The sequence below is a fragment of the Gekko japonicus genome, unplaced genomic scaffold, assembly GCF_001447785.1.
Source record: "Gekko japonicus isolate JY-2015 unplaced genomic scaffold, Gekko_japonicus_V1.1 scaffold888, whole genome shotgun sequence".
NCBI lineage: Eukaryota > Metazoa > Chordata > Lepidosauria > Squamata > Gekkonidae > Gekko > Gekko japonicus.
In genome coordinates, this window is record NW_015159740.1 from 308,434 (window position 1) to 323,685 (window position 15,252).

Genomic DNA, 15,252 nt, shown 5'->3' on the forward strand with positions numbered 1-15,252 from the left:
CCATAGCCAGTAAACCAAAAAAGTCCAGTGGCACGTTTAAGGCCAAATTCTGTAAAGGAACCAGCTCTGGCTTCTCTGTGAGGGCAGATCTGCTCATCCCCCCCCCCATAGCCAGTAAACCAAAAAGGTCCAGGGGCACATTTAAGACCAAGTTCTGTAAAGGAACCAGCTCTGGCTTCTCTGTGAGGGCAGATCTGCTCATTCCCCCCCCCCCATAGCCAGTAAACCAAAAAAGTCCAGGGGCACATTTAAGACCAAGTTCTGTAAAGAAACCAGCTCTGGCTTCTCTGTGAGGGCAGATCTGCTCATTCCCCCTCCCCCCCATAGCCAGTAAACCAAAGTCCAGTGGCACCTTTAAACCCGAGTTTTATTCAGGTACAGGCTCTCCCTCCTCTGTGAGGGCAGATTTCTCTCCTCACCCCCAGCTATTAATCCAAAACAGTCCAGTGGAGCCGGAGCGGTGTGTGCGGTCTTCTGACATATGTCCGGTGATGTCAGGGGGTGTGACCTTCTGACACACTTCCGGTCATGTCAGGGGGTGTGGCATATGCTAATGAGTTTTGCTAATGAGCTCCTGCAGCTCTTATTCTACGAAAAGACCCCTGCCCGGGGGCAACTGGTTCCAGCCACCCTTGCTCCTAGCACAGCAATGCCTCTGGCCCAGCCCCAGCCCCCCCCGGGAAATTGGAAAGTCTACGCCCTTGTGTGAGACGGGATGCTGGACCAGATGGACCATTCATCTGATCCAGTGGGTATCTTCTCATGTTCTTATGAAATACTACTTAACACCTGCAGAGGCTTCGTGATCCACTTTTGAGTCCTGAACCACAGATCGGAAAACACTGTCCTAGATGACTTTGTTTTGAATTTCACTTCAGGGGGGAAAGAACTGTTGGCAAAACAGCTTAAGATGCTCAGTGGGAACACATACAGTTATAAGCCAGGTAGTTCGCAACATCTTAGCTTGTCACTGGCCACACTGATGTAATTGTCAAATGCTTAAAAAGGACATGGGAAAGGACCAGAGATCTCATTGCCTTACCTTTCTAAATTAAAAAAGAGACCCTTCTGAGCTAATGGCCCTGTCGTTATTCTTCTTGTCCCTTTGCCCTCAATATCATCAGTCAGGCGCTTCCTGTCACGCAGGGCACGGAAAGTCCAAAACACAGTCCGAAGTCAGGGCACCATATAAGACATGGTAACACGAGCGGAGTCCAAAATACCAAGTCAAAAGGCAGTCTAGGGTTACCGGAGATTGCATGCAGAGTTCAGAAGCCGAAAGCCGTTTGTTAAAAGTCAGAATACACAGTCTGTAGTCAGGGAGCCAGAGAAACAACTTCACGCAAGCCAAAGTCAGGTGCCATGAAGTCAGGATGAAAACCAGGAGACAGGAACGCAGGAGTCCTCTATGAGACTAGTTGCCAGCACAAGTTGGGGATCTGAGAGAGCCGCCTAAAAAGCCCATTCCCCTTGTTAGCCAATTACCGGCCACTAACAGGGTCCTGGCTCCAGTCAGTACTCTGGGCTTAGAGGATGCCGACCTTGCATGTGCGCCTCCTTACGCCGGGTTGCCATGTCCCGCCGCCTCTGTTCTCGCAAACGAGCCACCGGTGGGGGGGGGGGGTCAGGAGGCGGGGTGCTTGTGCTTGGCTCTGCCAGCATGGCTCCAGGTGTAAACTCTCCTGGTAACTGGTGCTCATTCTCCGCAGGACTTAGGTCTGGTGATTCAAGGGGTGCAGGGAGCTCAGAATCCCCGGAGTCAGGGTCCACGGGGTCGGGCTACACTGCAGGCATGACACTCCCCCCCTTTTCTTTCTCTCTTCCCCCCTTTTGCAATGATAATTACACAACGATATCAGCAACAAAAAGAAAGACTTTAACAGAGACGTTAATTGGAAACTTGCCTGGCAAGGACCCGTGTTCTGGACATGACAGTTCTGTCGTGTAAGCAATTAAAGCAGCATTCTGAGTTATGTTATCACCGCTGGCTCAACGATCCACTATCGTTCTCTGTGGCAGGAACCGGTCTGCTAGCAGAAACCCAAAATCCGCTCAACACCCCACCGAAGGAGAGGGGAATGAGAACTTTCCTGGCCAGTTGCAAAGCTGAACTTGTCACCATATCACCAATAAAAGAATCGTTGTCTTACAGGGCTCTTTTTATAGCAGGAACTCCTTTGCATATTAGGCGACACACCCCTAATGTAGCCAATCCTCCAAGAGCTTACAGAGCTCTTCTTACAGGGGCTACTGTAAGCTCTTGGAGGATTGGCTACATTAGGGGTGTGTCGCCTAATATGCAAAGGAGTTCCTGCTATATAAAGAGCTCTGGTTGTCTAGCAGGACACCAGTACATAGGAATAATCGAGGAGGCTGAAACTTCCAATCCCATCCTTTACAGTTTGAATGCACAGCTCCAGAATTGAAATCCAAGTGATTTGAGCTTGTGAGCATTGCTTGATTTTTTTTAAGTAGGGGAAAAAATGTGAAAGTATGCAGATGTAGATGCTGATGGATTTTTGGAGGCTGCCTGTGTTCCTTTATTAATGTGGGCTTGGATCCTTATTCATTATATGCTTCAACACCCTAATACAGATGGGGTGAACTCTCTTGCTACAGAAGGATACAGTCTTGGAGAGTATTTCATACCTTATGGAAAGGTTTTTTTCTACTATAGGATTTCTTTGCATTTTCCATGTTTGGAATGGACACTTTTGATATTGAATTTGTTTGTATCTGTATAAGAACCTTAGTTACTTGTTTATGATATTTATATCCAACATGATAAAATACACTTAATTTTCATATATAAGTTTATCCATTATAGTACAGTTCTGTACACGGTATGGTTTCTTTTTCGTCTCAGACTCATTACCATGTTCCCTATTTGTATATCTCTGAAGCAATGCTCCCTCTAAGGAGTCTTGTGAGCAAAACTTCTACTTTGTGAGCTACTGGCATTAAAGTTGTGAGCCCCCTAGCGGCCTAAACCACATGAATAAGGCATACTCACCGTTGTGTTGGAAAAACTGTGGGGCGGTAGGAGATTATATACATTGCTGGTGGCAATGTCCTTATGTGCAAAGCTTACTAACTCAGCTTGGAGAGAACACTGCTCTGAAGGATGAGGCAGGGGACGGCGTACACTCCTCCACTTCCAACACCTCCCCTCTGCAAATCACATCTTCCCCAGGCTCCACCACCCCCAATCTCCAGGTATTTCTCAACCTAGACCTGGCATCCCAGCCCACTGCCCAAACTCTCCTGGCATGTCTCCAGCATCTGCTGGCAACCCTAGGGTCTTCTCCATGCAAAGCAAGTGTTCTATGACCAAACTGTAGTCCCCTCTGGGCATGCCCAGCTTTCCTTGCAGAAGGCTCCGTATCTTGGTCTTTTTATTGGCTTCTGGCCTTCTGGTTAAAATACTAAGATGTGGGTATGAGGGAGAGACATAAGAACATAAGAGAAGCCAGTGTTGGATCAGGCCAATGGCCCATCCAGTCCAACACTCTGTCACACAGTGGCCAGAAATACCAGGTGCCGTCAGGAGGTCCAGCAGTGGGGACCTGAAGATTAGGGTTGCCAGGTCTGATGATCACGCCAGCGGGGGAGGGGGGGACATTCCTGGAGCGCAGGTGGGTGGAGCACCACAACGTGATGATGTCATGGGGAAGTGACATCGTCACGTTGGTGATTTTCTGGCTTTAGGGCAAAACTCTATGGCTTGAGGCTGATTTTACCATAGAGTTTTGCCCGAAAACCAGAGTGTCACCCCACAACGTTGCCAACACGAGGAATTTACTTTTGCATAATGTCAGCACATCACATTCAGGGGTGGGGTTTCCCCCCGTCAGCCAGCTGGCCGGCGGCGGATAGGAGCCCGAAAAACCAGGGGAACCCCCGCCTGGGGAATAGCATCCCTACTGGAGGTCCGCCATCAGTTAGGACAGACAACTCCATTCTGTGGTCTTGCTTAGGATACAGCTGGTTTGTAGAGTGATTGTATAGAGAAAGCACAACTGTTTCTATCTTTTGCCAAACAGGAGCTGGAGGGGGGAGGGACTAACAGATTGCAGTGCTGGTGTTAGATCGCCGCTAACAAAGATCCGGAAAGTTATTTCAGCAAAGTGATCAGCTTTATTGTTAGAATGAAGAAGTGCTTAAAAGCAGAGGTCATTTCGAGGGGGACGCGGGGGAACACAGTTTCCCCGGGTGAGGTGCAGGGGGTGGGGCACACGACGAAGCCCCGCCCCCTGCTTCTGGCTGCCCCACTTCCAGCCCTGATTCAGCCAGGAGGAGGCAGGAGAAGAGTTGCTTCCTCCCCGCCTCTCCCCACCCCTGCCTGCCTGGGGCCAGGGAGGGCCTTGGCGGGGCTTCCTCGCACTCCCGTTGGCCTTGCAGGTCCACCGCTGGGCCCCTGATGTCAGGGGGTGTGGCATATGCTAATGAGTTATGCTAATGAGTTCCCCTAGCTCTTTTTCTACGAAATGACCCCTGCTTAAAAGCATTCATAACCAGAACAGATTAACATTGGGAGCTAGGCTCCTTTTAAACCTTCCCGGGCTAACATAGCCACGCCTCTGTACAATTAACAACCTATGAGGTTGATTGGATAAAGACCAATGAGAGTCTTTCCCTCTCAGGGAGCTGGTACAGTCCTGATTGGTCGCTGTTGTAGAGCAACCAATAGTAAGGCAGGTCGGAGGAGCCTTCGTCCGTCTCGAAGCTTTACATGGGGAGTGAATGCGGCGATTTCAGTAAGCCTTTTCAATACATTACAGCTGGTACAAGAATGCCCGCCACATTGGACTGCAAGACTCAAAATAACAGAAAACAAAGAAGAGTAAATAAACGAGTGATGATTTATCTCTGGGGGATAATACAGTAAGTGCTGAATAATTACAGGCAGCAGTCTTTATTTGCATGCAAAGTAGTTCGATCGGGTCTTTTCCCCAAGCAGTCGAGAGGACAAAAAGCCCAAAAGAACCGGCTGCACACATTACAATCAATCGCATACCCCCAATTCCCTGGTTTGTTGCCGCAAACATCTTTACTCCGGGGGCACGGAGAGTGCAGCAGCACAGCTCGAGATTAAAAAAAGAAAAAAGAAAAAGAAAAGAAGACTCGGTTAATTTATATTTCCAGTGATCCATTGTACCTTCAGAAGGCATTCAGCTGAAAGAAACACAAAGGTTTCACTTTGCGAAAAAGTTTTTTGGGGTTGTTGTTTTTTTTTTTTTAAAGGGGGAAAAATGATTATAGAATTTGTCACAGAACAATTTCCCAAACAAACTATGTTATTTTCTTCTTATGGTTCCCTTGACATTTTTTTAAGGCACAGAATGGGTTTCCTGTTTTAAGTGAGCGGTATATTGTTTTCTTTGACAGATAACGGGAGAAATGGAACACAAACACACGCAACAAAAAAATTCCTTGGGTAAACAGACCGGGGAGGGGGGAATTTCCAACCACTATATCCTCGTGAACCTTTCCCCCCCCTGAATGGTTTAACGATAATACTACGGAAAGTGGAAGGCGGCAGGAAAAGAGGGAGACCCAACCTGAGATGGATGGACTCAGTCGAGGAAGCTACAAAGGCCCTCCCATTTCCAAGACCGAAGCAAGGCTGTTAAGGATAGGATGCTGTGGAGGTCATTCATTCATAGGAAAAGACAATCATGCTAGGAAAAGACGATGCTGGGAAAAGTTGAAAGCAGCAGGAAAAGAGGAGATGGATGGACTCAGTCGAGGAAGCCATGGCCCTAAATTGGCAAGACCTGAGCAAGGCTGTTAGCGATAGCATGTTGTGGAGGTCACAGTAATTCTGGACAAAGATGATAATGCTAGGAAAAGACAGTAATGCTAGGAAAAGTTGACACAGGGTGGTGAGGACAAGCACAAAATGGCTGCCTCAGGAGGGGGAGCCAAGCACAAAATGGCTGCCTCAGGAGAGGGAGTCAAGCACAAAATGGCTGCCTCAGGAGGGGGAGCCAGTTTGGTGTAGTGGTTAAGTGTGTGGACACTAATCTGGGAGAACCGGGTTTGATTCCCCACTCCTCCACTTGCACCTGCTGGGTGACCTTGGGAAAGCCATAGTTTTGGCACAGCTGTTCTTGAAAAAAGCAGTTCCTGTCAGAGCTCTCTCAGCCCCACCTACCTCACAGGGGGTGTCTGTTGTGGGGAGGGGAAGGGAAAGGAGTTTGTAAGCCACTCTGAGACTCCCTTGGGTAGTGAAGGGTAGGGTATAAATCCAATGTCTCTCACTCACAAAATGGCTGCCTCAGGAGGGGTAGCCAAGCACAAAATGGCTGCCTTAGGAGGGGAAGCAAACCACAAAATGGTTGCCTCAGGAGGGGGAGCCAAGCACAAAATGGCTGCCTTAGGAGGCACAGTCAACCACAAAACATTGGAGTGAAATTACTTCTAGCTCTCTTTTTGGCTCTTCAGCATTTTAGGCAAAAGCTTTCTAAAATTTACATATTTTAAAAATATTTTCTCACATACACACAAAGTAAGCATACATATCGAGCTGGCTAAGAAACACTCATCTGGCAGTATTCGTCAGATCTCCGGTGGCCATTGGCCAATCAGAAGCTCTATTGGGCAAAAGACCCACCTGGGCGTGCCCACTTTCCAGAAGCACTTGCTGGATGCCAGGAAAGGTATTAGTGGGCACCATGCCACTCAAGGGCATCCAGCAGGGGACCCCTGAGCTAGTGCAGACCAGACTATGAGGCACTAGGCCCAAACTGGTAGGGGTCCCGGTCTGTGTCCTAACTCTCGATCTATGGAGAACCTGGTGACCTATAGCAAGTTGGCCATAAGTGATGGAGGCCTTCCAGAAAACCTTATTGTATTCAAAGAGAAGGGTGTACATGTGCTTCTTTTAGGCCTCAGCATCTTGTGCAAGGATGCTGGACCCCTTTTCCCCCACCATGAACCCTCCACAATTGCTTGGAAACCTGTTGATAGACCAAGAGGCTTATCCGCCATATGTGTGGGTTTTTTTGGAACTCGGTTGCATCCCTAACAAATGATGAAGACAAGGGAGGAAGAAGAAGAGGAAGAGGAGGAGGAGGAGGAGGAGATTGGATTTATGCCTTTCACTACTTGAAGGAGTCTCAGAGCAGCTTACAGCCTCCTTCCCTTCCTCTTCCCACAACAGACACCCTGTGAACAATGCTCCCTCTAAGATGTGGAGTCTTGTGAGCAAAAATTCTACTTTGTGAGTTTCTGGCGTTAAAGTTGTGAGCGAGCCATTTGGCTACTGCATAAAATAGTTTGCTCTGGAGCCATCCATCCTGAGCTAAGACAAAAATGTGTGAGCCAGAGCCTAAAAAACTGCTCACACTAACTCAGACTGATTCCACACAAGAGCTGTGCCTTGGTCGCGCCTCCCTTTGCCCCGCTTCTTATTGGTCAATTTCCCACTCGAAGACACATGGTCGCGTTTTGACCCACGGGTTCACCCCATTTTCCCCACGGTTTCGTGATCCTCAAAAAAACCAGGATCATGAAACCGCGGGGAAAATCGGGCAAAGCCGCGGGTCAAAACGCGGCCATGCGGCTTCGAGTGGGAAATTGACCAATAGAAGTGGGGCAAAAGGAGGCAAGACTGCGGCGCAGATCTTGTGTGAAATCGGTCTCATCTTAGAGGGAACACTGCCTGCAAGGTAGGTGGGGCTGAGAGAGCTTTCTGGAGAACTGCCCTTGAAAGAAAAGCTCTGAGAGAACTTGTGACTGACCCAAGGTCACACCAGTAGCTGCATGTGGAGGAGTGGGGAATCAAATCCCGTTCTGCCAGATTAGACTTTGCGCTCCTAACCACTACACCAAACGGGTTCTCAAACTGCCTGCCAGCATAACATGCCAAGTTCAGAAGTCAGATTTATGAATTTTCGTAAGATTTTGGACACAAATTCAACCTTAAGCCTCCCTGTGAATGAGCGCCGTAATGGAGAGCGCCCCACCACCGAAACCAGCTCGACGTTTTGATTTCAAATCGAATTTTCAACACAAGCAAAGCAGCCATCCGGCAGAGCCAAATCATAGCTTAATGCTCCTCCAATCGTGCCCACAGCAGTCACAGGGAACACGGAACTGAAAAGCCCTTTTGCGACTCTCGCGCTCTCAGATTAAGAAAGCGAGCCAACTGACAGACTCATCAATCCTCATCTGAGGGCGATCTTTCAACCGGCCTCCGGTCGACTTTAAGAACCCCTGCCCTCCCTTGGAAGAAGGCCGTCACTGACAGCAAAAGCCAGCGTGGATTGACAGAACTATGGCTACATCGGAACAGAATAACCATAAGCAAAAATGGTTGATTAATTAGCAAAAACACGACCGGCGGCGGGTGGATTCCCAAGACGGGTTGTCAACGGAGATCCTATTTATTTATTTATTTCACAGGCTTTTCTGATGTTGCTACATAGGAGCAGGGCTCAGCGGGGAAGCTATGTCCCAGCGTCCGCCCTCCTGCTGCCGTTCTCTCCAGGGAATCCGCGCTCTGTCGACCGGAGATGGGCTATAATTCCGGGGGAACTTCAGGCCCCACCTGGAGCTTGGCAACACAGGTCTGTGGGGCCCTTCTCTCTGGTGTAGTGGTTCGGAGCATGGACTCTAATCTGGGAGAACTGGGCTTGATTCCCCACGCCTCCACATGCAGCCATCTGGGTGACCTTGGGTCAGTCACAAGTTCTGTCAGAGCTGTTCTCTCAAGAGCAGTTCTCAAAAAAACCTCTCAGCCCCACTTACCTCACAGGGTGTCTGTTGTGGGGAGGGGGAGGGGATTGTAAACCACTCTGAGACTTCGAGTGAAGGGCGGAGAATAAAACCAACTCTTCTTCTTCTTCAAAAAAAATCAAAATCAGAGCCCTCTCCTTAAATCATTTGCAGCTGAAAGGATGTGAGAATTGGGAGGGGACGCATTCCCCGGTGAGCCTCATCCCAGGTCGGCGGGCGTTCACGTTGTGTTAAAGTTAAATATATGGCTTCAGCGGTTTTGCGCCTTGCAATCTCCACGCCTGAATGGCAATGAGTTGAAGAAGCCCCGGGGGATCATAATTTACCAGTTCTCATTTCCCAAGACTGTTATCCCTCATCTTGACACACTATTAAAATCATTTAATTATCAGCATTTTGTCTTGTCATTACCTGTGTTTCCCTGTTATTTATATGTCTAAAACTTTGTGTGTGTTTTCCTGGCTTCACTCCCCTGGGGCTGGCCTACGACAATTTGCCATCGGAAGCAGAAAATGTAACAAAGAGATCCGTTTACCTCCTAGGGATGCCAATCTCCAGGTGGAAACTGGGCATCCTCTAGTGTTTCCAGGTCCCCTCTTTTCGGGGCATTCCAGGGCAGGTGGGGATGTCACACAATGACCTTGGCGTGATGACATCACCAGGGACGTTGTTTGGGGACACTCTGGTATTGAGCAAAACTCTATGGTTTTTTTCACCCTCAAACCATAGAGCTTGCCCACATACCAGAGTGTCCCCACACCATTTCCCCAAGGTGATAATGTCACTTCTGGGTGATGTCATTGTGTTGGGGATGTAGCGCGGCAATGTCCATGCTTGGGGGGGGGGGTGTTTCTACAGTAGGGAGAGCCACACTGAAGATGTCTTTACGCATCAGACGAGCTTTGCCCGACAACGATTCCTCTATGCTTGGACACATAAAGTTGCCTAATATTGAATCAGACAATTGCCCCATTAAAGTCAGTAAAGACTACTCAGACTGGCAGCAGCCCAGGGTCTCAGGTGGAGGTCTTTCACATCACCTGCTGCCTGGTCCTTTCAACTGGAGATGCCGGGGATTGAACCGGGGACCTTCTGCATGCCAAGCGGAGGCTCTTCCACTGAGCCACAGCCCTCTTTACAGCTCTCCAGGGTCTCGGGCAGAGGTCATTCACAACACCTGCGGCCTGGTCCTTTTAACTGGAGATGCCGGGGATTGAACCGGGGACCTTCTGCATGCCAAGCGGAGGCTCTTCCACTGAGCCACAGCCCTCTTTACAGCTCTCCAGGGTCTCGGGCAGAGGTCATTCACAACACCTGCGGCCTGGTCCTTTTAACTGGAGATGCCGGGGATTGAACCGGGGACCTTCTGCATGCCAAGCGGAGGCTCTTCCACTGAGCCACAGCCCTCTTTACAGCTCTCCAGGGTCTCGGGCAGAGGTCATTCACAACACCTGCGGCCTGGTCCTTTTAACTGGAGATGCCGGGGATTGAACCGGGGACCTTCTGCATGCCAAGCGGAGGCTCTTCCACTGAGCCACAGCCCCTCTTGACAGCTCTCCAGGGTCTCAGGCAGAGGTCTTTCCCATCACCTCCCGCCTGGTCCTTTCAACTGGAGATGCCATTGAGTCACAGCCCCTCCCTATGCATCCTAATGATACAAAAGGATGGAGCAGAGAAAGGAAGAGGAGGAGAAGGAAGAAGAAGGAGTTAGAGAAGGCAACTCCTTTTCCCAGGCTTGCAGCCAGAATTTTTTTCAGGGGCCCCCAGGGGGTAAAGGGTTCTAATTAAACGAATTAAATTAAATGTAATTAAGTTAATTTTAAATTAATTTTGATTTAATTAAAACCACTGTTGCCGTGCAGGCTGCCTGGCATGTGGAGGGCCCAGGAGAGTCTCACTTAAGAACATAAGAACATAAGAGAAGCCAATCTTGGATCAGGCCAATGGCTCATCCAGTCCAACACTCTGTGTCGGAGCCAGTTTGGTGTAGTGGTTAAGTGCGCGGACTCTAATCTGGGAGAACCGGGTTTGATTCCCCACTCCTCCACTTGCACCTGGCTGGATGACCTTGGGCAAGCCATAACTCTGGCACAGCTGTCCTTGAAAAAGAGCAGTTTCTGTCAGAGCTCTCTCAGCCCCACCCACCTCACAGGGTGTCTGTTGTGGGGAGGGGAAGGGAAAGGAGTTTGTAAGCTGCTCTGAGACACCTTTGGGTAGTGAAGGGCGGGGTATAAATCCAATCTCTTCTTCTTCTTCTTCTGTGTCACACAGTGGCCAAAAATACCAAGTGCCATTAGGAGGTCCAGCAGTGGGGCCAGGACACAAGAAGCCCTCCCACTGTTGCCTACTCCCAGCACCAAGAATACAGAGCATCACTTGCCCCAGCCGGAGAGTTCCTATCTTGTGGAGTGTAGTTGGAAAGGGGGGGGAGCATGAGACAGCCAAAGACTCCAATTTGCACCCCCCCAAAAAAAAAAAGATGGGCAGGCTGCCCCATTAGTCCTTACCAGCAGCGCCAGGCAGCCAAAGACACTGTTCCTCCTCCACTCACAGCATTCGGAAGCCCAGCTCTGCACGCACATGGCCACCAGCAACGGCACCTCCTCTCCCCCCGCCCTCCCACCACCTGCTCAGCAGAGGAGGCTGGGCCACCGACCCAAGAGAAAGAACAGGCAAAGATATGGCTGGCGGGAGCACGATGGAAGTCTGTCCGTGATGGGGGATGCTGCTAGGAGCATCCCGAAAGCTGACCAACGACTGTTTTTCTGCAAAGCCCACCCTGAATTACCACACACAGTTCGAATCCTGCCCACGTTGACTTGGGTGAAGCCAGCGAGTTGGCTCTCCGAGGGATCTCAGGTGGGCCATCCTCTCCTTCTCCCACAGACCCCAATGCGGGAGGGGAGGGGAGGGAGAGTTTGAGTCCGTGGTGAGACTCTGGAGCCATCCCTTCCTGAGCGAAGACAAAAATGGGTGAACCGGAGGCTAAAAAACCTGTGAGCTAACTCACACTAACTCAGTTTTGAAGGAACACTGACCTGGAGGTTGGTAACCCTATAAGATATATCATTAGTTTCATCTAGAGGAGGAGTAGGAGAGGAGGAGGAGAGCTGGATTTGTACCCCGCCCTTCACTCGGAGCCTCAGAGCGACTTACAAACCCCTTTCCCTTCCCCTCCCCAAAACAGACACCCTGTGAGGTAGGCGGGGCCGAGAGAGCTCTGAGAGGACTGCCCTTGAGAGAACAGCTCTGAGAGAACTTATGACTGGCCCAAGGTCCCTGTCATGAGAAAATGTGGCTACACGTTTCTGTGAATGCGTGTCACCCTTGTCACCAACACTTTCCAGCTTCATGTGGAGAACTGGGGAATCAAACCTGGTTTCCCAAAATTAGAGTCCGGCACTGTTAACCACCACGCCAAACTGGTATAGTGGCTGTTCGTACGCTTTCGGGAAAACAGCGACATCTGTCAGGATGCCAGCATACTCCTTCATGATCAAGATGATAAACCAATAGGTGTCACTCATTCGTAAATCAAGAGACCCGTGCAAACTGGCCTCCTAAGTCCCAACCCAATCTCTCATCCAAAAAGGAAGTGAAACCCCTGGAAAGTGCTGAAGGGAACACAGAACAATATTATATTTGTGTCTGAAAACAACTCGCTAGAATCACAACCCTGGTGAGGGGGGGGGTGTTGGCCCAGGCCGGCATCCCTGTGTGGTAATTCCTGCCATTATCACCTCAGCCTGATGGTGACTGTCAGGCGGAGAAATGGGAGCCGTTAAGAAAAGGAGGAATCTATCTCCCGTGACCAGACAGTAACCACTTCAGTACGTTTTTGTTGTTCTCTTAATTCATATCGGGAAATGGCTTTGCCTCTCTCCACCTCACGCTGTGAGCACTTCTATTCCCTCATAAAATACATCCTGTGTCCTTGCGCGGATATGAGAAGTGTGTTTTGTGTGCGGGTGAGTGAGGGAGAGGGAGAGAAAGAGAGAGACGTTCTGTCAGAAGATATTCTCCGAAACTTCACTCAAGGAGAACCCGATGGGATTCTAGCCGTCACCTCCTGATTTGTTTAAATGTCACCCAGCTTGGAGGGGGAAACACTCCCCCCCAAAAGCCCCTCGAATCAGATCCCTGCTGAGTATTTTATTGAAGTAAATTTCTTCTGGCAGTCCAGAGGTTCCAATCCAGTGGTTATCGGAAACCTGGCTCCAGAGGTTCATTGGAGACCATTAAGGGACACCCTGCCACCTACCGTTTACCTTCAAATTATCGAGAGGTTGCAGGAGGGTTTTATCCCCCTCCTTCTTTCCCCCCAAATCCTCAGACCCCAGCGAAAGTTGGGTTATCACACGCTGCCAGCATGGTCTGAATTTTTATGAATTCAAACGTTTCACCCCTGCCTCTTCAACTCCACAAATCTGTTTTGACTTTGCTTCCCTTCCCCTCGCATGAATCCCAACCTGAGAGACTTACTTTTTTTTGTGCTTCTCCCATTGTGTTGACGCTATTTTAAATGTTTTCAGAAGCACGTGCTTTATTTTTAATTGCACGCGGCCGTTAAATGTGGAAGGCCGTTAGCAAAATTGATATAGGTAAAGGTTCCCTTGCTCGAAAGCCAGTCGAATCCGACTCTAGGGTTGCGATGCTCATCTCCGTTTCAAAGCCAAAGAACCAGCGCTGTCCGAAGACGTTTCCGTGGTCATATGTCCGGCATGACTAGATGCCAAGGTGCATGGAATGCTGTTACCTTCCCACCAAAGTGGTCCCTATTTATCTATTTGCAGTGTCTTGCTTTCGAACTCCTAGGTTGGCAGGAGCTGGAACTAGAGATGGGAGCTCACTCCATCATGCGGCAGTAGCCAAAGTGCTGATCTGCTGACCTTCCACAGCCTGCAGTTCAGCGTCTTAACCACTTGAGCCACCGCAGCTCCTTTTGATTGATTGATTGATTGATTGATTGACTGATAAAATCTATCAAATTAAACTTCTACAACAACCCTGAAGCAGGAGGTCTACTTTCCAAAAGCCAACTCCAAAATATGTGTGTCTAAAAGGAGAGAACAGCACAATTGGACTTTCTTTAATCTATTTTATCTATTGCGTTCAGGATTTGGGGGCTAACACTGAAAAGGTCCTGTTTCTCACCACAATGGCCTTACATCCCTAAAAAGGCCTACATGGAAAATCATGAGAATTGTGTAGGATTGCCAGCCTTCAGGTGGTAGCTGAAGCTCTCCTGGGATCACAACTGACCTCCAGGCAACAGATCAGCTCACCTGGAGAAAATGGCCACTTTGGAAGGTGGATTCTATGGCATTATACCCCACTGAAGTCCCGCCCTCCCTGAAACTCCACCCTCCAGAGGCTCCACCCCCCAAAACTCCAGCTATCCCCCAGTCCGGAGATGGCCACCCTAGAGCTAGGGTTGCCAGTCTCCAGGGAGTGGCTGGAGAAACCCCGCTCTTGCAATTGATCCCCAGCAGTGTTCCCTCTAAGCTGAGTTAGTGTGAGCTAGCTCACAGTTTTTTAGCCTCTGGCTCACAGATTTTTTTCTCAGCTCAGGAAGGACGGCTCCAGAGCACACTGATTTAATGCAGTAGCCAAATTGCTCGCTCAGAACTTTAATGCCAGGAGCTCACAAAGTAGAATTTTTGCTCACAAGACTCCACAGCTTAGAGGGAACATTGATCTCCAGGTGACCAAACCAAAAGCCAACTCCAAAATGTGTGTCTAAAAGGAGAGAGCAGCACAATTGGACTTTCTTTAATCTATTTTATCTATTGCGTTCAGGATTTGGGGGCTAACACTGAAAAGGTCCTGTTTCTCACCACAATGGTCTTACATCCCTAAAAAGGCCTACATGGAAAATCATGAGAATTGTATAGGGTTGCCAGCCTCCAGGTGGTAGCTGAAGCTCTCCTGGGATCACAACTGACATCCAGGCAACAGATCAGCTCACCTGGAGAAAATGGCCGCTTTGGAAGGTGGATTCTATGGCATTATACCCCACTGAAGTCCCACCCTCCCTGAAACTCCACCCTCTAGAGGCTCCACCCCCCAAAAACTCCAGATATCCCCCAGTCCGGAGATGGCCACCCTAGAGCTAGGGTTGCCAGTCTCCAGGGAGTGGCTGGAGAAATCCCGCTCTTGCAATTGATCTCCAGGTGACAAAGATTAGGTAAAGGTAAAGGTTCCCTTGCTCAAAAGCCAGTCGAATCCGACTCTAGGGTTGCGGTGCTCATCTCCGTTTCAAAGCCGAAGAGCCAGCGCTGTCCGAAGACTTCTCCGAGGTCATGTGGCCGGCATGACTAAACGCCAAGGCGCACGGAACGCTGTTACCTTCCCACTGAAGTGGTATCTATTTATCTACTTGCAATTTCTTGCTAGGTTGGCAGGAGCTGGAACTAAAGACGGGAGCTCACTCCGTCATGCGGCACACTCGGGTCTCGGACTGCTGAACTACCGACCTTCCACAGCCTGCAGTTCTGACCAAAAAAAATG